Here is a 21,379-nt window from a genome sequence, read left to right as displayed (position 1 = left end):
TGGCGTTTACCGTTGTGGTTGGTCTGGAATCCGGCAGGGTGTCCGGGCGAATGGCGAGGAAGGCTGGGACAGGTGAAGACAGGTATTGGCCTTGTTATCCTGGGCTTTGCTGGGAGTGGACCGGCTTTGCCTACCGGCTGGTGATAGGCTGCTTAAGGTGGCTCAATGGCCAATCGGATGCGAGGACAGTCGGCTGTGCTCTGTTAGGCACTGGGGTTCCTTGAGACATGGCGGGCGGCCATCTTGGAAGTGTAAAAACCTCGTGGTGGCTGATGGTGGCAGGGGCAAACACAGCAGCTGTTGGCATCAATTTTAAAACATGCAGGCTGTGTAAATATTCTTGCAGGTCGGCGGATCAGTGGTGCAATTAGCAGCGAGAAAAAACGAATCTCGCACGGAATAATGATGATTACCCGAATTCGAGGGCAATTCAGGATGGATCCAGGAAAGGGAGACCACTGCTCCTGCAGGGTCCTGCTCCTGCAGGGTCCGGGGGAGCTCCTGCTCCTCTGGTGAAGGAGGGGGTCTGCTCCACGGCTGGGATAGGTGAAGACAGGTATTGGCCTTGTTATCCTGGGCCTTGCTGGGAGTGGGCCGGCTTCGCCTACCGGCTGGTGATAGGCTGCTTAAGGTGGCTCAATGGCCAATCGGATGCGAGGACAGTCGGCTGTGCTCTGTTAGGCACTGGGGTTCCTTGAGACATGGCGGGCGGCCATCTTGGAAGTGTAAAAACCTCGTGGTGGCTGATGGTGGCAGGGGCAAACACAGCAGCTGTTGGCATCAATTTTAAAACATGCAGGCTGTGTAAATATTCTTGCAGGTCGGCGGATCAGTGGTGCAATTAGCAGCGAGAAAAAACGAATCTTGCACAGAATAATGATGCTTACCCGAATTCGAAGGCAATTCAGGATGGATCCAGGAAAGGGAGACCACTGCTCCTGCAGGGTCCGGGGGAGCTCCTGCTCCTCTGGTGAAGGAGGGGGTCTGCTCCACGGCTGGGACAGGTGAAGACAGGTATTGGCCTTGTTATCCTGGGCCTTGCTGGGAGTGGGCCGGCTTCATCCTACCGGCTGGTACTAGGCTGCTTAAGGTGGCTCAAAGGCCAATCGGATGCGAGGACAGTCGGCTGTGCTCTGTTAGGCACTGGGGTTCCTTGAGACATGGCGGGCGGCCATCTTGGAAGTGTAAAAACCTCGTGGTGGCTGATGGTGGCAGGGGCAAACACAGCAGCTGTTGGCATCAATTTTAAAACATGCAGGCTGTGTAAATATTCTTGCAGGTCGGCGGATCAGTGGTGCAATTACAGCGAGAAAAAACGAATCTCGCACGGAATAATGATGCTTACCCGAATTCGAGGGCAATTCAGGATGGATCCAGGAAAGGGAGACCACTGCTCCTGCAGGGTCCGGGGGAGCTCCTGCTCCTCTGGTGAAGGAGGGGGTCTGCTCCACGGCTGGGACAGGTGAAGACAGGTATTGGCCTTGTTATCCTGGGCTTTGCTGGGAGTGGGCCGGCTTCGCCTACCGGCTGGTGATAGGCTGCTTAAGGTGGCTCAATGGCCAATCGGATGCGAGGACAGTCGGCTGTGCTCTGTTAGGCACTGGGGTTCCTTGAGACATGGCGGGCGGCCATCTTGGAAGTGTAAAAACCTCGTGGTGGCTGATGCTGGCAGGGGTAAACACAGCAGCTGTTGGCATCAATTTTAAAACATGCAGGCTGTGTAAATATTCTTGCAGGTCGGCGGATCAGTGGTGCAATTAGCAGCGAGAAAAAACGAATCTCGCACGAAATAATGATGCTTACCCGAATTCGAGGGCAATTCAGGATGGATCCAGGAAAGGGAGACCACTGCTCCTGCAGGGTCCGGGGGAGCTCCTGCTCCTCTGGTGAAGGAGGGGGTCTGCTCCACGGCTGGGACAGGTGAAGACAGGTATTGGCCTTGTTATCATGGGCCTTGCTGGGAGTGGGCCGGCTTCGCCTACCGGCTGGTGATAGGCTGCTTAAGGTGGCTCAATGGTCAATCGGATGCGAGGACAGTCTGATGTGCTCTGTTAGGCACTGGGGTTCCTTGAGACATGGCGAACGGCCATCTTGGAAGTGTAAAAACCTCGTGGTGGCTGATGGTGGCAGGGGCAAACACAGCAGCTGTTGGCATCAATTTTAAAACATGCAGGCTGTGTAAATATTCTTGCAGGTCGGCGGATCAGTGGTGCAATTAGCAGCGAGAAAAAACGAATCTCGCACGGAATAATGATGCTTACCCGAATTCGAGGGCAATTCAGGATGGATCCAGGAAAGGGAGACCACTGCTCCTGCAGGGTCCGGGGGAGCTCCTGCTCCTCTGGTGAAGGTGAAGGTAGTATACTTAGCACTTCTACCCCCGTCAAACATGAACACTTTCACATGGAGAGCCCACTTTGGGAGAAAGCAGACTAACACCCAAGCCATGCACCTGACAAGTCCCAATGCATTGGTCGGGCAAGGTCAGGAAATTACTGACAATTACTCACACCTGACTTCCATTAAACTAGTTTCGAGACTGCAGCTGAAGGAGAGGAGAAAGACGGCTAAACAGAAGGGGATAGCAAGGAGAGAAATTATCTTGACCTTTTCGACAACTAACCATTTCTTTCCAGAAGTCTCAAGAGTAGAAAGCATAAGACCAGGAAACCAGGCTGAAGAATCCTGCGTTGTGTGTCGGAGAAACCCGGGGACCTCCCGTGTCATTAATCAAGGTGGGGAGAGATGACAGCCACTGTGGTACCATCCTTGGCTCCAAGAACAAAGCGGTACCCATGAAATCAACACAGCCGGTGAGTTAGAGAGACCCATACAAGACCGGTCTGTGTTGAAGCCAAGGTTGCAAGCAGAAACATTATATGGCAAGCGCTGGAACAAACATTGTTAAAAGGCATGTGATAAGCGACTCAAGTAAAGTTGATCTGCTGATGAGTGATTGAACTTTAAAAACAAGATAAATACCTTTGACAGAGTAGTCCGGCACCGCATGGGTGCTCAATGGAAGGTCTCTGTAAGGTACCCAGCAGAGAAGTGAAAAAAGTGAAAGTGAGAAAAAGGTTATACCAAGAACAGAACGAGTAATTGTAAATCAAAGCGGTCCTGCAACGGGTGGAGCAAAATCCCTCTCACAATTGAAAGTGTTTGATTTTGATGAAGTAAAGAAAGTTTGGAAAAGTAGATAAATTTGGTCTGATCCCAGCAGAGGGAGACCAATTGAAGGCTTTGTGTTAAAGTGGGTCTGGGTCTGGGCCTGGCAGAGGATGATCCGGGGTGAATAGAAATTGCCAGAGAAGTTGTATATGTAAAATCCTAAGAACAAAGGAACTTTAATGGTTGTCGTGTTGCATCAGGCCCTCTGAAATAAGAGACTTTGAATGGAAAAGAGACTTTGCCATAGAAGATTTTGAACTGCATCCTCGTTCTAGAGAAGCCAGAGAGTGTACTAAGCTCGAGTGTGCCACCTTTTCCCGTGCAGAAAACATGGGGAAGGGAAGCCAACGGCTTGAATATCCTGTCATATCATTTCTTGAACACTTGTCTTTTGCATAACATTGTTTCTCACACTATGTGTATTTAGAAGTAAGGAGTAGCAATAGGTGTATTATTATAGGCCCTTTTATTTTGACAGACTCTACTAGGACTGCATTATTATTATTTGATGGTCCTAGCTTGCTCCCATGTTTAGATTTATTAGATTAGATAGGCATTTTTCAAACCCAATTGATGTTCAATAAACACCCTTCAACTGTGATCACTTGTGTCTTTCTTACTGTTTGATACCATGCCTTCCTTACAGGTGGGCCCCTTGGCGATTCAGATCGAGGCGATTGTAGAAGGGGATGCCATAGGGGATCTGGAGAATGGAGGGGGTGGGTCATTCATAGAAGCTGATTGTAGTTGAAGTATAGCGGAGTCCAGTGTTAGTATCAAATGTGTATTGAAGCTCCACCTTCAAATTAGGAAATTAGAAATTAGGTGCCATTTTTAAATTGAGGCCTAGTGCCATAGCTATGTTAGTACGTTTATATCCAGTTCCGAGGGTTAAAAGAGTTTGCATGGCTTCTTTTGTTCGCAGCCCTGGATCGTCTACAGAAGGTTAATATCTTGGGGACACACACACAAAAACATTTGTTTTATTGTGTCTTATCAGTAGTGCATGCAACCTAGAAGGAATGTGCACTGCAAGGCCAAGCCAGTTCCAGAATGGATCTTTAAAGAGCTATCCCACAAGAAGGGGCTTGCAGGCTCTCGGCTGTCACCAACCCAGATCTATAAATTATAGCGGCCCAAGACCCCTAAACCCGAGGCAAAACACACATTTGAGTACACTGACCAGCCCATGACCCCCGACCATAAAACTAGAGAGTGGCCAATTGATCAGGACAATCAGAGAGTAGGGGCGGGGTGTTCCACTACTGGTCCATGTAATTTGTGCTTCGAGGTGCCAGGGTAGAAGGTAACACATGTATGCCACAGGTGGGAAAGTTGTGGAGGTGCTGGGGTGTCTGGAAAGAAGCAGGAGTTCATGTAGTTCTGAGAAGTTATTGTGACCTCGAAAATAGCCACCTCACTCATATCTTTGGTAACAGGTGCACTATAAAGGTATGAAATAATGAATTGTGTAACTAAACTGTCAATTAGAGCTTTTGTGTCGGATGGTGAAAGAAGAAGATCCCACGTGGAAGAAGACAGAAGATGCTGGGCCCAATCGCCTGGCATCCCATATGGGGCAGGCCATATGTGTATAGGGTCGTACCAACCAGCTACTTGGATTTGTAACCTATGTTATGTACATCACTTGTGACGCTGTGAATCTTTAAAACCCATTGCTCATGCTGTTTTTGTCAGAGCGCTTCATGGCAGCAGAGGTCATTGCTGGCACACATTTGTATTTTTGTGAGAATAAACCTTGTTCTCCATGCAAGAGGTGTGCTGGGCCTTTTTCCCTAGTAGGTTGTATTCTATCTGATGTGAGCATTGATGGGTTACTCTACACGGACATAAAATCACTTGAAACACGTTTCCAGGCCTCATGATGCTCAGATGAGCCCCTGACACCAAGGTCAGTGCGCAGAGGGGAGTTTTCCTTAGTAAGCTGAAACACACCAGATAACATTTCCCAATAATATCATATAAAATCAGATAACAGCCGACCAACAAAATCGTGTTCTTCTTATCGACTAGTGTAGTAGAATGCCAACCAGTGGCACATTACATTGATATGTGTTATCTGTAGAGGGTTGATCCTAGGAGGGGTTATTAGCTGTAAAAGGACCAATCATACAAGCGGTCGTGCATAGATATCCATATGTCCTATACTCTACTAACAAATCATGTATGAGAATAGAAGGTTGTTGTGATTGTACTAACAATGACATCAATTGAGATGATTTCCTCTGTTAAAAGATGTTGTCTGTAACACAATTTTGAGATTGTCCTTTGTATGTTCTCCAAGTGGCCGTTTGGTTTGGGATAAAGCTGGGTTTTCTGGTGCACTTTGAGTTACTCCGTTTATTGAGTATTTCCGGTACCTTTGGGCCTATTTTAACCACTGCTAAAATACCCAGTGTCTGATGGATGGTCAATGATTCCTTGCTGCATCTCCCTCGGACAGCGGAGTCTGCCTGCATGGAGCAGTTAGAGGCTGCACCTAAAGACGGGGTCAGGAGTCCAGTTTCAGTTAAATACTGCCTGGTCTCGCAGGTGGCAGGCTGGGCAGAAGTAGGCAGATAGAGCCGATGGACCTCGGGAATCATAAGAGTGTGAGAATATCTGTGAATAAAAAATACCTGTTGTTAAGCTACTTTTTTGTTAAGTTAAAAGAATATCGAAGAGAGAGAGTAACAGCCTCATTCCGGGGGCAGTAAGAAATAACAGGAGATACCCCATATAAAGGCAAGACAGCTGTGTAGAATAGATATATTGATGTTGATTGCATTGATGTTGTTTTGGCATATCATAGGATAGTAGAGGTATTTTTTGTGGGTTGATAGAGTAGAAGCTAGGATTGTTGGAGGTAGGTATGGAATAGATTGAGATTATGTATTAGTGTGTAAATTAGAAGGGTAACTGTACTGAAATTATGGGGAATTGTGAGGGGAAAAAAGGGGAAGAACGTTGAGAGCTGTGTTGAAACAGTGATTGTTGAAATTATTGGTAAAATTAGTTTTTATTGTTATAATGCAGACACCCGTATTGTTCTTTTGTGTAAGTCACTTACCTAATATAAACAAATCATTTTGAAATATCTTGTGCAATGGGTCAAAGATACGGCTGACAAAATGGTTGAGCGTGGCCCCTAGAAGGGACACATTCGAAGCATCTTCTGCAAAATATGCACATGTATTTACATGTGAAAAATAAGTGAAAGAAATTACAGAGCAGACTAAGGATACTCGATTTATGGAAAATGTTTGAGGAGGGGCAGATTTAAAAGGAAGTACAAATAGGATGGGGTGTGTGAAGCCTGCATTGCCTCCTCTCCATCAACCATGTCCTCCGTACCATACCGTGTGAGGATTATATCCATTGCAAACTGCAGCAGATCATAGTAATCCAGAAGGCAATAACAAGGAATATAACACATTAGTGGAGCACGTAGAACACGATAAAAGACATAGCTTAGAAGCGCAGGTAAAAGAAGCAAAAGAAGAGTTGGAAAGAGTGAAAAGCATAAAGGGCGGTGGACAAGAAGCAGCAGTGATACCAGACAAATGGATAGGAGGACAAATCATTTTTAAAATAGACGGACAGAAAACTGACAATGACAACGTAAGGACTTGGAAAGAGAGGATGAGTGGGGGAGAAGAGTAAAGGAGGGAAGTTAATGCCATCATCAGTAGAAGAGTCACTGAGGATAGAGAAGGGAAGAGAGTATAAGGGAGATTTCAGGTAGCGTTAGAAGAAATACAATAGATGAGATTGAACGAGGAGTGTTTGTGAGTGGATGTTGCCACACAGTGGCCCAAAATCATGGATACCTCATTGGAGTTGTCAAGGTTGATGAAGGAGGAGAATATTTTTTATCACAAATTGAATATTCAGGATGTGAAGCCCTTTGTACTAAAACAAAACGACAGCAAACTCCTGCATTACTTTGTATCTACTTTATAGACCTCCCATTGACATGCCTACATTTAATGGAGACCTCTTACCCATTCTTAATGCCTCAAATCGCCCTAATATTTCAACCATATTATTGGGTGATTTAAACCGTTAGCATGGAGATACAAAAGACAAGGAAGCTGTAAAGTTGGAAGAATATCTCACCAATGCAGGACTTACTATTCAAAACGATAAACCAACACACATTGCGGGCCACATACTTGATTGGGTGGCAACTCGTAATGTTGAAATCTGCAATCTTTCCACTAACCCAAGTGTCTGGTCCGACCATAGCAAAATAGAATGTACCATCGTACTGCCCTTACCCAAGGAGTTGACTCGTGGACCACCTAAGAAAATTTCAAACCGATATTATAATAACAATAAGGCAGGGGATTTGGAAACATGTATGCAAACCATCATGATGGAAACCTCGGACTCCAACTCCACAGACATATTAGCGGAAAGGTACAAACTATGAATATCCCAACTGATAGAAGCGTTTGTGCCAATTAAAACAAGCATAATTAGAGACTGCCCAAACCAACAAAAATGTTATACATAAGATTTAAAAACTCTCAAACAGGACAAAAGGAAAGTGGAGCGAGCACGTGCTAAAGACTCCTCTGTGGAAAATAGAGACAAATGGAAAATCACTGAAAGAAATTATAACCAAAGGATTCTTGAAGCAAAATGTACATGCTATGATGCTCACATTGAACAAGCAGGACATAGCACCAAAAAGCTTTTTGAATTGTATAGATCTTGGGAGAAACCTGGTGCTCTTAACCAAGATATTAATCCCAATAAGGAAGACTGCGAGAATGCACAAAAGGATTTTCTAAATAAAGTCCTTTGAGCCCGTGAAAAAATTCTAAATGCACAAGGGGTCAAAAAGACATCCTTAAAACCAGAATGAGAGACCTGTAAAGAGGAAGATAGCATCATAGCAAAGTTTAACTTTTAAGAGATAACTATGGCGGATACCTTGCTCATGCTTGCTAATATCAGCCCCACCACTTGCATCAGGGACACCCTCCCCTCGAAAATCATCCTCAAGCATAATAACATCTTTGCTCCATTTCTCAGTTTTATAAACGCCTCTTTTTTGCACATAACAGTGTGCCAACTGCCATTAAGGAAGTGGTGGTCACTCCTATTGTTAAAAAGCCTGGGCTTAGTGCGAAGGATCCCTTAAACCTACGCCCACTAACAAACGCCCCTTTCCTTTTAAAGATACTAGATAAGGTGGCCACTAAACAACTGCAGACCCATTTTGAATCTACCTCAGTGTTTCACAATAAACAATCGGGTTCCCGCCAGAATGATGGTACTGAAACTGCTTTACTAGATCTGCAAACTTAAATGTTAAGTCACTTGGATGAGGGGAAAATGGGCCTGCTCATCTTACTGGATCTCTTGGTGGCATTTGATCTTCTTGATCACGCCAGACTATTGGAAACCTTAGCTAAAGTTAGAAACTGTTCTAAACACGCTGTAGCATGGATTGACTCCTTTTTAGGTCAAAGGACATCAAAGCTATGCTGGAGCACGGTATGTTCAGAGCCAGTTGAAATTAAGTACGGAGTACTACTAGGAGCCTGTATTTCCCCAATACTCTTCAATATCATTATACAAATCCAGTGTGACAATCTGGAAAGGGTGGGTTTCCATTTTGCAAATTACGCAGACGATGTCCAACTGGTCATGGAACTCAGTGGGGACCACAAAAGGCACACCAAAACACTCAACCACATCTACTCGGTCATGCAGGAGTGGATGACACAAAACTGGATGTGTTTAAACAGCTCTAAGACTGAGTTTATGGTCGACTCCTGCGACAAAAAATGTGGTTGAAAGGGTAAAAACCCTGGGCATCATTTTTGAAGCATCTTTAAATGCAGATGCTCATGTCAAATATGTAACTAAAAATGCACATTACCATCTAAAAATTGTACGACAGATCAATTCTTCAGTATCTCACAAAAATTGTGATACTTTGGTCTGGGCCATAATTGTGCCCCGCTTGGATTACTGAAATGCCTTATTGATTGGGGTAGGCAAAGGGAACATTCAAAAGTTGAAGATAATCCAGAACGATGCGGTCAGAATAATTTTCAATGCAACAAAAGAGAGCACATCTCACAGTATCGTAAGAAGCTTCACTGGCTATAATATATAATTTAATTGAAGACACTGACCCTTACGCATAAGTGTGTGAATGGAGGGGCCCCACTATATCTGAAGCAAACAGTAAGAAAATATGCATCAAGCAGGTCTCTGCCCTCTAGTGCTTCACACCTCTTGATCATACCACAGATCAAAAGAGCTAGAGGATCCGGCAGATCCTTCCCCGCTTCTGCTGCAAAAAATTGGAATAAACTCTCCATATCAATGCGAACAGAAGCAAACTATGAGGTCTTCAGGAAAACTTGCGTTGGTTGGATCGGAATGTAATGTGAAGAGTAGTAGATTGTGCTGTATTGTTAATGCGCAACATGTGCATGTATTTTGATCAGTTTTTCAAGACTAACAGGGTAATTAATAGATTTCAGCGCAGAGGCAGAACACGCGAGCAGCGCAGAGAGGTAGTGTGCACCAGCGTGCGCCAGCGATGTGTGCTAAACAGCATTCTGGCGCACCGCGCATTCATGGAATATCAAAGCCATTTTGAGTGCTGGCGCAGAGAACATCTCGCAGCGCCAGTTACGCCCCCAAGGATGCCCCTTGCGCAAGGATAAGGCATTGAAATCCCCAATGCAGCGCAAAGGCCCGCGCTAACCCTGCACCAGGTCACAGGGCCAGTACAGTGCATTTGGGGGTGCGCAGGAAGTTTCACACGCGATAGGCCTTGGGCGAACGGGGTACGTGTATTCTGAGGGGTGCGTGGGAAGTTTCAGACGCGATAGGCCTTGGGCGAGCGGGGTCTGTGTATTCTGAGGGGTGCGCGGGGAGTATCACACGCGATAGGCCTTGTGCGAGCGGGGAACATGTATTTCTGGAGGTGCGTGGGAAGTTATACACGAGATAGGCCTTGTGCGAGTGGGGTACGTGTATTTCTGGGGGTGCGCAGGGAGTATCACACGTGATAGGCCTTGGGCGAGAGGGGTACGTGTATTCTGAGGGGTGCATGGGGAGTATCACACGGAATAGGCCTTGTGCGAGCGGGATACGTGTATTCTGAGGGGTGCGTGGGGAGCATCACATGCGATAGGCCTTGTGCGAGTGGGGGTGCGCTGGGAGTTTTACACGCGACACGCGATTTCGGTGGGTGAGCGGGGTACGTGTATTCTGAGGGGTGCGCGTGGAGTTTCACACATGATTTCGCTGGGCGAGCGGGGTACGTGTATTTCTGGGGGTGCAGGGAGTATCACATACGATAGGCCTTGTGTGAGTTGGGTATGTGTATCTTGGGGGTGTGCGGGAAGTTTCACATGCGATAGGGGCCTGTGCGAGTGGGGTACGTGTATTGTCGGGGGTGTGTGGGGAGTTACACACGGGATTTCGCTGGGAGAGCGGGGTACATGTATTCTGAGGGGTGCGCGTGGAGTTTAACGTGCGATTTTGCTGGGCGAGCAGGGTACCTGTATTTCTGGGGGTGCTTGGGGAGTATCACACACGATAGGCTTTGTGCGAGCGGGGTACTGTATTTTGGGGGTGCGTGGGAAGTTATACACGCGATAGGCCCCGGTGCGAGTGGGGTAGATGTATTCTGAGGGGTGCGGAGGGAGTATCACACATGATAGGCCCTGAGAGAGCGGGGTACTTGTATTTCTGGGGGTGCGCGGGGAGTTTCACACGCGATAGGGCCTGTGCGAGTGCGGTACGTGTATTGCTGGGGGTGCGTGGGGAGTTTCACATGCGATTTTGCTGGGAGAGCGGGGTACATGTATTCTGAGGGGTGCGCGTGGAGTTTCACACACGATTTCGCTGGGCGAGCAGGGTACGTGCATTTCTGGGGGTGCGTGGGGAGTATCACACGCGATAGGCCTTGTGCGAGCGGGGTACTGTATTTTGGGGGTGCGCGGGAAGTTATACACGCGATAGGCCCTGGTGCGAGTGGGGTACGTGTATTCTAAGGGGTGAGCGGGGAGTATCACACGTGATAGGCCCTGAGAGAGCGGGGTACATGTATTTCTGGGGGTGCGCGGGGAGTTTCACACGCGATTTTGCTGGGCGAGCGGGGTACGTGTATTCTGAGGGGTGCGTGTGGAGTTTCACATGTGAATTGGCAGTGTGGGTCCTCCCAGGTGTGGCTTCTCCCCCCTCCCCAGGCCCTGCAGGCAGCCCACACCACAGGGGACCACCCTGCACCCCTGGCCATGCCCCTCGGGCAGCCCATCCACCTTGGGCATGCCCCGCAGGTAGCCCATCCACCCTGGGCATGCCCCCCAGCCAGCCCATATGTCACCATGCACCAGTGAGCACCAACTCATGTCCCCCTGCACCCCACCCACCCTGCAGTGATGGGCACCTGCCAGCAGGCCCCGACTCATGTCCCCCTGTACCCCCACCCACCGAGCAGTGACAGGCACCTGCCAGCAGGCCCCGACTCATGCCCCCCTATACCCCCACCCACCCAGCGGTGACGGGCACCTGCCAGCAGGCACCGACTCATGTCCCCCTGCACCCCACCCACCCAGCAGTGACAGGCACCTGCCAGCAGGCCCCTGACTCATGTCCCCCTGCACCCCCACCCACCCAGCAGTGACGGCACCTGCCAGCAGGTCCTGACACATGTCCTCCCAACACGTCATCATGATCCTCAATCATGGGCCTTATGGCCACCCAAATCACACTGCACGCCACCCCTGTCCAAAGAGCCAACCAAGTATTCCATCCACCCCACATTGAAATGCCCATTACATGACACAACCCAAATGGCAAGTATTGTGACATGCATGAAACCAATGAGAGAAAAACACAAATTGAAGTACGAAACAAAAATGTATTGAACACAAAATGAAGGGAATTAAAAGAAAACACACAATAATGGAAATAAGAAATAAAATGCAGCATGTCCCAAAATTAATAAAATATATGAAATCAGAATCCAAATAAATCCAAATGAAGATGTGGCCAAAGTCTCAGTCCAACAAAGCAAATCCAAAGGGAAAGAAATTAGTAAAATCCATTGCTCCATGGTGAAATAAAAAAAATAAAAATGATGATAAATCCACTGTTCAACTATATACAAATAACAAATCCAGGGACATGAGCTCAACTATTGAAACGAAACCTACCAAAAAGACAACCCAATAAAGAACTATCAACAAGAAGGTGGGGCATAGTCCAAGCACCCCAAATGAAATAAAAACATAAATGAAACCTAACACTAACTAACAATATACAATGTCGGTGGGCAAGTCCTATGGCTCACTAGTTGATTTCCCGGGCCAGGGCATCATCGAAATCCTGTTCAAAGTCCTGGAGGCGGGCCTGTTCCCTGGCCCTGAGGTCTCTCAGGGATGCCGCCATGTCCACCTCCAACTCCCTGCGAATTCCCTCGAGGCACTCAGCCTGCCTCACCACCCTGTGCATGCAGTTTTCTGCCCTGACCATAGTGAGCCGTGCCTCCTCCGCCCGCCGCCGCTCCGCATCAATCCGCTGACCCAACCGCTGCCACACGGAAGACACTCCCATTCCAGGGTCCTCCTGCCCTCCGGCCGATGCCTGCCCCTCTGATGTTGATGGCCCCGAGCCATGATGCATCCCACGTTGAGCCTGCCACTGCCTCTGACGCACCTGCCTCTGCCAGCACAACGGCATCCAGGCTGCTGGAATCCACCAGCGTAGTCGTGCACGTGCCCTGCCCGATGCTGCCGGCACATCCTCCAACTGTTGGGGTCCAGTTGCTGGGTTGTCCACCCCAGCTGGACCTCCGACTCCCGGCTGTGGCAGGGATGGGATATCTACCGATCTGGCTGCGTTGGTCAGGGCAGATCCACAGGGGGCCCTGGTGGCATCTGGGCCGGAAGACTGCATGGAGAACGACTGGCGCATAGTCTACGCAGAGGAGGAGAGGGCTGCCAGAGTGCTCGACACATGTACGAAAACCCCGACCAAGGACCCTCCCAACTGGGCCACATTGGCACGCAGCTCTTCGTGATGACATGTGTGCTCCCCCCAGGAAGCACGCACATCATCACGAATGTCACGCGTGCGCAACGTGACACCAATCAGGACGGTCTCCATGCAGTCACAGGTCCTCTCGTCCGCAGGTAGAGTGTCAGATGATGTGGACCTCCCCTCTACCTGCGGATCGGCCTGGGATGGGGCATCCCTGCTGGTGCATGGTGGTGCAGTCACAGTGTCAGGGACAGTGACATGCACAGGCCCCTCCACGGTGACCTGTGCTGCCTCCTGCCGCTGCCCCTGGACTGCACCACTTGCACCAGTGGTACCACCCCCACCAGGCCCCATGTGCGGCTCAGTAGCGGCCTCCTCCTCCTCTGTGGAAACCACCAACCTGGATGTCTCCACACCGTCTTCCGCTGTTGCAACCCCCTGTGGGGGCTCACCCACCCCTTCCGCTGCAGCCATAGTGGCAGATACAGCACCAGTCCCCTCGCTCCCGGATGATGGTAATTCCTGGGAGGGTGACTGGGCCTTGTGTCGCCGGCCAGTGGAGGCATCCCTGCCGCTTTGCTCCACAGCGCCGTCTCCGCCCTCTTCTTCACTCGACGCTGTGTAGAGGGAGACATAGAACACAAGCATCAGGGTACTGTACAATAGTCCCCTAGACAGGAAGCAATAGCACATGAGTGGCACTGTCAAACGTCACTTCCATCATGTACCTCCACAACACATGGGTCAGTGCAGGCAACACACATGCAGTAACAGGCATGGGGCATGCAAAGAATATTTGCTTTCATGTCCAAAGAACTGTTGAAACATACAATGGTGGTTGTAAACTCATATGCATCATGGCTCATACTGATCACATGCACACACTTCACCGTACTTACATCCATCTGGCCTCGTACACCCCAGACACAGTGGAGACAAGGATGACTAGGCTGCCTCAGTGAATTGCAGCATAGTCACAGACATGTGTCATGCATCCATGGTGTTTACAAGTCACACACACGCTACTTAGACACATAGACTTGTACACCATACATGTCCTTGACAGCAGCACCCATCTCTCACACCCCATCCATGTCCAACAACAGAGACAGGCATGCATTAATGTGTGCATTCCGCATGTTGCCCCACATGTAGCAATGTAACACATGCACCATCCATGTGGTTCACGCATGACTGGTCTCACATGCAGCACCATGATGTCCCTGCACACACAAATCCATACATGGCCAATGTCACACATACAGGCAAGTAGCTGACTGCCAGCACACTGCAACATGCCCTGTTTCATACAGCAATGCATGGCCACTTACCGCTCGACTCCAGACGGGCCTGCATCCTGAGTGGTGAAGCACTGGGCGAATGCGCTCCAGGACTCTCATCTGCTGGTTGGTAAGCTGGCCCCGGTGCCCCACTGCATTCTCTGCCTCTAAGAGGCGCCGGGCCTTCGTGAGGGTCCTGGACTTGTAGTCCTCCCAGCGCTTCTGGACGTGGTTCAGGTCTCGGGGTGAGACCACCCCCTCCGCGTTGATGGCACCCACTATGTCTGTCCAGATCCTCCTCCGTCCTTCCTTGTCGGCACGCGATAGTGTGAAGAGGGCATCATAATGCCCCAGGACTTGCTCCACCAGGATGCCGACTTCTTTGGAAGTGAAGCTGGCAGCCCTCTGCCTCTCTGGCCGGGGGTTGCCACTGGTGCCAGAAGGTGTTGTGTCGGACATGGCAACCCCCGAGGCAGGTGTGGGTGGGCAACTGGGTCCTGGGGCTGGGCTGTGGAGTGATGGAACACCAGTCGGGAGTCTTATGTTCCAGCAGGGGTGGTCACTGCAACTGGACCCCTGCAGATGGCAGATGTGCAGGCACCAAATGGCAGGGCACGGTGGCAGCAGGCAGGCAGGCAGCAGCAGATGGCTCGTGGGAGGTTGCTCGGGGCTCTGGGGGGCAGGAAAATGGCCTTCAGGGCAGGAGCGTGGTGTTCCGTGTGTCGTCGTGCGGCCAGCTTGATACAGAGTGATTTGGCACGTGAAAAAAACTGCACATCAGCGTGTAATTCGAGGAAAGGCCCTTAGCACGTAAGCGCGTCTGTGACGTAATGCACAAGGGCGTGTCCCTCAACACGGGTGCATGTTGATTGTACACATGCAAAAACTGCAGGTCCGGGTGTCACTGCGTGCAATTGGAGGAAAGGGCCTTAGCGCGTAGGCGCGTAAGTGATGTTGCACGTGTGGGCTGGGTTAAAAGGTACACGTAGGACGCCATTTTCTTGTATGTGCTTTTTGTGGAGAGCAAGCGGGTGATTCTTGTACTTCTTGTCGGTTCACACACAATTACTTCCTAACGGTTCCAGTTCGTACTCCCTGTATACTCAGACAGCGTTCAATTCTTCTTTTGGCGGGGCTGTTGCCAACGCGCACACGCCAGTCTTTTTCCTGTTATTTTTCGGGAAAAATACATGCACGACGGTGAGTCGCACATGTATTTTTCAACTGTGGTTGCCCCCGTGTGTCGCATACCCATCCAGAGGTCATTGTAGGCTGTGTGTACCACGCGAACACTTATTTCTGTGTTTCTGGTTGTCACAGAATAGTGCAGGTTCTTCATTCCACGCACATGGTCTACCAGGGGTTGCATGCACGTTAAATATTGTTTTCGGGGTGGCTGTGCTTTGCGTGACCCATCATCTTCCCCCAGGGGTCACAGACAGCCTTGCTAGAGCACTAGGGTACGTATTCCATCTAGTACCCTACCCCTTTCACCCCAATTGCCCAGGACAATTGTTTACTTCAACTCCCATACGCACAGCAACATCAGTGCCATGGTTGGGAGGCGACCAAGCAGTAAGGGAGGCAAAGGTGGCCGACCTCAAAGAGGTGGGCGTGTTAGGGGACGTGGCCAGGATGTGCAGGGTGGCCCAAGAGGCCAGTGTGTGGAGGACCAATCAGGGACACCTATGCCCTCCTCCCCCAATGGTTCAGGGAGATGTAGCTGACACCATCCCAGCTGAGGCCTTGTTAAACCGGCCCATATTGTCAACCAAACCGACCAGCACAGGATGACTCCAGGGCTGACTTCCGTGTTACCAAGTCTAAGCCACGTGTGGCGGTGAAGTTGCTGTCACCAGGCCACGTGGATCTGGGCAGCAATGTCATCTGCTGCCCCAAGTAGCCAGGGTGAGGAAGCTGCAGGGGCAGCTGCAGCTCAATCCACCTCAGCTCCGAGTCTCCCAGCCGGGACAGTGTTGTCCAAGTCCATCACTCCGAGGTTGGTCCTGCCAACATCACCCAGCAGCCAATGCCTGCAGTGAGACACTTTGGTCATCGTGCCTTTGGCTACTTCCAGTGCCCAGTCCACCTGCGCTTCTGCCCCTACCAACCAGAGCGTCGTAAGCCACTCAGGGTCCGCACCAACTTCCAAGAGGAAGAAGGGTGCTCTTGTGGTACAGGCTGGGACCCCAGACATAGCTACCCACTCCGGCACATCAAGGAAACCGAGTTTCAATGATGCGGAACTAGATGCATTTGTGGGCTATGTGTCGGCCCATGGCCGCGAAATGGTGGTGACTGCAGGGTGCAAGACTATGACTGCTCAACGTAGGGCCCATTGGCAGACCATCGAGGACCACATTAGTTCCCTTGGATTTGTGAAGCGCACAGCTGATGATTGCTCTAAGCAGTGGAATGACCTGAAACGCAGAGCAAAGAACAAGCTGGCTTCAAATCATGCCTCTACTCTGGTGACTGGTGGTGGGTCTCCACCATAGGAGGAACAACTCACTGAACATGAGTCTGTTGCTGGAGCATTCATTACAGAGGATCAGATCCAATGCGTGGGAGACCTACCAGATCTTGAAGCAATGTCCGGTGAGTGACCATGCATGTGTGTGCAATCCATGTGTATGTTGCTTGGGTGATGTGTTCAGATTGAGTGCCAGGTGAGGCTGTTTAGTCATGAGTGCTATGGGTCACCCATGTGGTCCCTCAAATCCATTCCCCAGACTTGCGTTTCCGTTTTACAGTATCCCTTCTGACCACAGTTCACTTTTTGCACATGATTACTGCACTTGGCCTTCAGCTGTCCGCTTGCCACAATATTCTTCATACTGTTTTCCTGTTCATTATGCCTGATTTATTACATTTTTTGCATTTGTAGTACACATTTTTGTGGCCTACTGTCCCAAATGTGACATACTTTAGTCATAGATTACACCGCACAATAAGACACATTTCTTGACTTATTATGGGAAAGATTTGAACAGTCAGGCTGATAGAGTAATGTGCACCTACACATGGCCTGCACACAATCATTTTGGGGCCCAGTTTGAATGTTGAACATGACAATTGTATCGTCTCATGTCGAAGTGACCAACCATTGATGTATCCATGTGCCTGCCATCAGTGCTTCAGTGAACACTGGCTTTGTTGCAGTGTGTGGCACATGCATGTTTTTTCACACTATTTTGCATGTTTCATTTCATGATGTCCATCTCACATGGATGGGTGCCAGTACTGATTTGCTACCATCTGGGTGTCCTTGTCAAATCTGCCATGGCTATGCTACGTGCCATCTGTGTGCTGGCATGTGTCATGTATGTGGATTGTCCATACCACTCACAGGCTAATGTGTGATGACAGTGCTATCCAGCAATCAGCACATGTGTTGGTTTTCCATCTTGGAGTCCTCATTGTCTGCTTTTTGCCTCCCCTTCCAACTCATTAACAGTGCATGCATGCCAGAGTTATTGTCATGTATGACATGTGTCATTTATGTACTGGATGTCTGCCTCGTCATGCCTATGTGTGTGGGCTATGGTGTTCATGCCTGTTTTCATTACTCTTCTTTTATGTTTTTGCAGGTGATGAGGCACTTGATGCTGTTGAGGAGGAGGAGATGGAGCAGACCCAGGAGGACTCACAGCCACAACCAGGCACCAGTGGAGGATGTGGGGTGGTGGTGGGTGAAAACCCATTACTCCTACATACCATACTGTCCACGAGTGTCTCTGGGTACACCTCCGGAGACCTCTATGAATCAGGTGCTGAACCGGACATTGAGACATATGTGCCGTCACAGGTGAGTGTTTCTGGCAGGGATGCTGTTCTGTCCAACCCACCTGCACCGGGGGTAGACCCCTCTATGGGGCAATCAGTGTTGGAAAGTCCGCCTGTGGTGGTTATGGATGAAGGGTCCAATATTTGCTCCTGTTCCTGGGCCAGCAGATCAAAGGAGGAATGCAGTCCTGCAGCCTCAGGCAGTGCCAGCACAGCAAGGTGCACATCACCTTGCCCCAAACAGGTGAGGTGCCCGCCAATGCGGTGGGCGTGCGCCACCAGGCAATACTGTGTAGGAGAACTCCATGTACACTATAGCAGCACAACAGGGGGCATCGTGTGAAATGATGGCTCAGGCAATGGATAGGGTGGCCACTTCCATTCTACCCCCTGAAAGGCAGATGGAGCTCCAGCAGCAGGCAACAGGGACCATTTGCCACTCACACAGGGAGGACATGTTGGCGTCCAACAGGGAGCAACGGGCTGGACTGGAGACTCTGCGCACAGCCATATCTGTAGAGTCACAGGCCCACAGCGAAGCCCTGAGGTTAGAACACAGCTCCCTCAGAAATTCTCTGGCTTAACATGAGGTGTCCCAGAGTAAAAGGTCAGAACAGCAGCCAGCTGGAGCAGCTGACACGCACACTCTCAGCTGAGCTCCAGGCAACCCGTCAGGAGATCCGGGCATCACGTGAGGCCATGCAGGAAGAAATGCGTGCTACCCATGAGGTAGTCTGCAGTAGCCTAATTTGAGTGGTTCAGTGATACCTTTTTGGTACACCAATTAAATAACTCATTATACAAGCATTTTTCCAATTGAACTTATAGCAGTAGGGACCCTATTGGTTTCGCTTAGTTTACAATCCCTTTCCATTACTGCTTTTGGGACACTTCCCCCTCTCTTTGTGTCGGATTCTGCCATGGAGGAGCATGCCAGGGATTTGCGTGGTCTGCCTCCCATATCACGGCCACCTTCTAATGTACCACCAGAGGCTGAGGACAACGACGGCAATTCTTCCCACTGTAGCGTAGCCGTGCAGGCCATGAGCCCATGGAGGTATTTTTGTTTTTTCTCAACATCCACGCATTTGGGTGTTGGGGTGCACCCTGTACCTTGTCCCTCCTGGGTGGCCTCCCCCCCGGTCCACACATGGCCATTTTGTTCTTTAAACAGTGTGGTGCTTTGTGTGGTATTCCAGCTGGGCACATGCAGGCTTGTCCTGTCTTTGGGTTAGATGCTTGGGTTCCTGACACACACACCCCTCCTGCTTCCCCTTTCCATGGGCTTGCAAATGGTGTGACCAAGTGACAGTAACTTACACAGTGACATTGGGCTCCCATAAGTTGTGTGGACAGTCTGTAGTCAAAACTGTGTATACATCCGTAGTGGGTATTGTTGTAGAAATCTCCACTGCATGGTGGATTTATGTATGGTTCTACATCCATGACTTTTTTCCTTATATACATGTACCTTCTTCATGTCTTAACAAGCCCGTCTACTTTGCAGATGCAGTTCATGTTGTATGCAGTACACTGAAACATTTACCTCTCAGCAACACTTTGCAGTTGGAAGGGGTCGATGTGCTGCCTTAGTGAGGTTGTGACACTTTCACTACTTTGATTTTTAACTCTCATATATTGCCACTGTTTGAACATGTACTGATGTTTTCTCTTGCTGGTAAGTATTTGTTCATGTGTGTTGTTTTTTTATTCATTATTGAGAGTAAATTGTCTGTGGCCTGTTTCCATTTAGGACAGTGCACTTTGTGACACTTGCGTCATGTGTGGTGCATTCATTTGGATGCTTTCACATTGCATGCCATGCCATGGTGTGTTGGGGAGGTGTTGGGTGACATGCCACTATTTTCATGTGGTATTTTGCAAGGGGGTAGTCATTCATGCTGCATGAATTTGTGCCTCTTTGTGACACAGCATTGGGTGTCTTTGAGTAGCTAGGGATGTACACAATGTAGCACTTCCAGGTGAACAATCTCAGACTGGTATGGGTGTGACAGTTGACTGTCCCTTTTGTCATCATCATTGATTGTGAGCTGGTATGTGCCAGGCCTGTGTGCACTCCGCAGGGGTGGGATTTTAGGTGAAGTAATTTGCCACAAGCTGGGCCTGGGCTGCCTCACCACGTGCCCTTTCACCTCCCATGCGCAGCGGCCGTGCATGTGGTTGGGGATGTGGGGGCACCACCATGTCCACTGGCACGCCCCGCTGGGTTGCAACATTGTGCAGGACACATGCTGCCACTGTGATCCTGCACACTACTGGGGGCGCATATAGCAGCTGCTCACCAGAGCAGTCAAGGGAGCGAAAGTGTGACTTGAGCACTCCGAATATGCACTCCACTATGCCCAGGTTGCAATATCGGCTGTGTTGTATCTTATCTCGAGTGGTGTGGTGGGGTTCCGAATATGCGTCATCATGAAGGTGCTCAGAGGGTAGGCACTGTCTCCTGGGGAGGTGATAATGGTTGTCATTGGTGGGGTTTTCCCATTTCTCAGTTTCTGACATGCATGCATGTGCAGAGGCATTTATACTCACCAATTAGCCATGTGTCTTCATGCCGGCCAGCTTCCAGGTCCCGTTTTAGGGGTGACATTCTGAATATGAAACTATCATGGGTGGACGTAGAGCCACATGGGTGCAATCAATGGCACCTAGGACTTTGGGGAAGTGTGCCACCCAGTAAAATTGCTGGACAACAGCCTGCCTTTCTGCAGGTGTTCTGGGCATGTATATGTGCCTGCGGACTGAGGGGCGTGCAGTCATGATGGCCAACACCTGGTGTAGGCAGCGTGACTGCGTGGCCTGTGACACCCCCCTACTATGGCACTTGTCTGATGAAATGAACCAGTAGCCAAGAAGTGCAGTACATTGAGGACCTTTTGCAAGGGGCTCAGTGCTTGCGAGCACAGGGTGGGTGATGTGAGGTCATCCTCCCACTCCCTCACCAGGTCTAGGATTATGTGTGGTGGAAACCTGTACCTCCCATACACCTGGTCATCAGGCATCCCAAAAAGGCTGGTCCTGGGTAAAAAAATGCGGGGCCTGGCTATCCTCCTCCTCCTGCGGTGTCCCACGACCACTGCTGCGAGGAACAGTATATT

This window comes from Ambystoma mexicanum, chromosome 5p (genome assembly GCF_040938575.1).
Source record: "Ambystoma mexicanum isolate Mex_15411 chromosome 5p, UKY_AmexF1_1, whole genome shotgun sequence".
Classification (NCBI taxonomy): Eukaryota; Metazoa; Chordata; class Amphibia; order Caudata; family Ambystomatidae; genus Ambystoma; species Ambystoma mexicanum.
Note: the sequence above shows the minus strand (reverse complement) of the source record.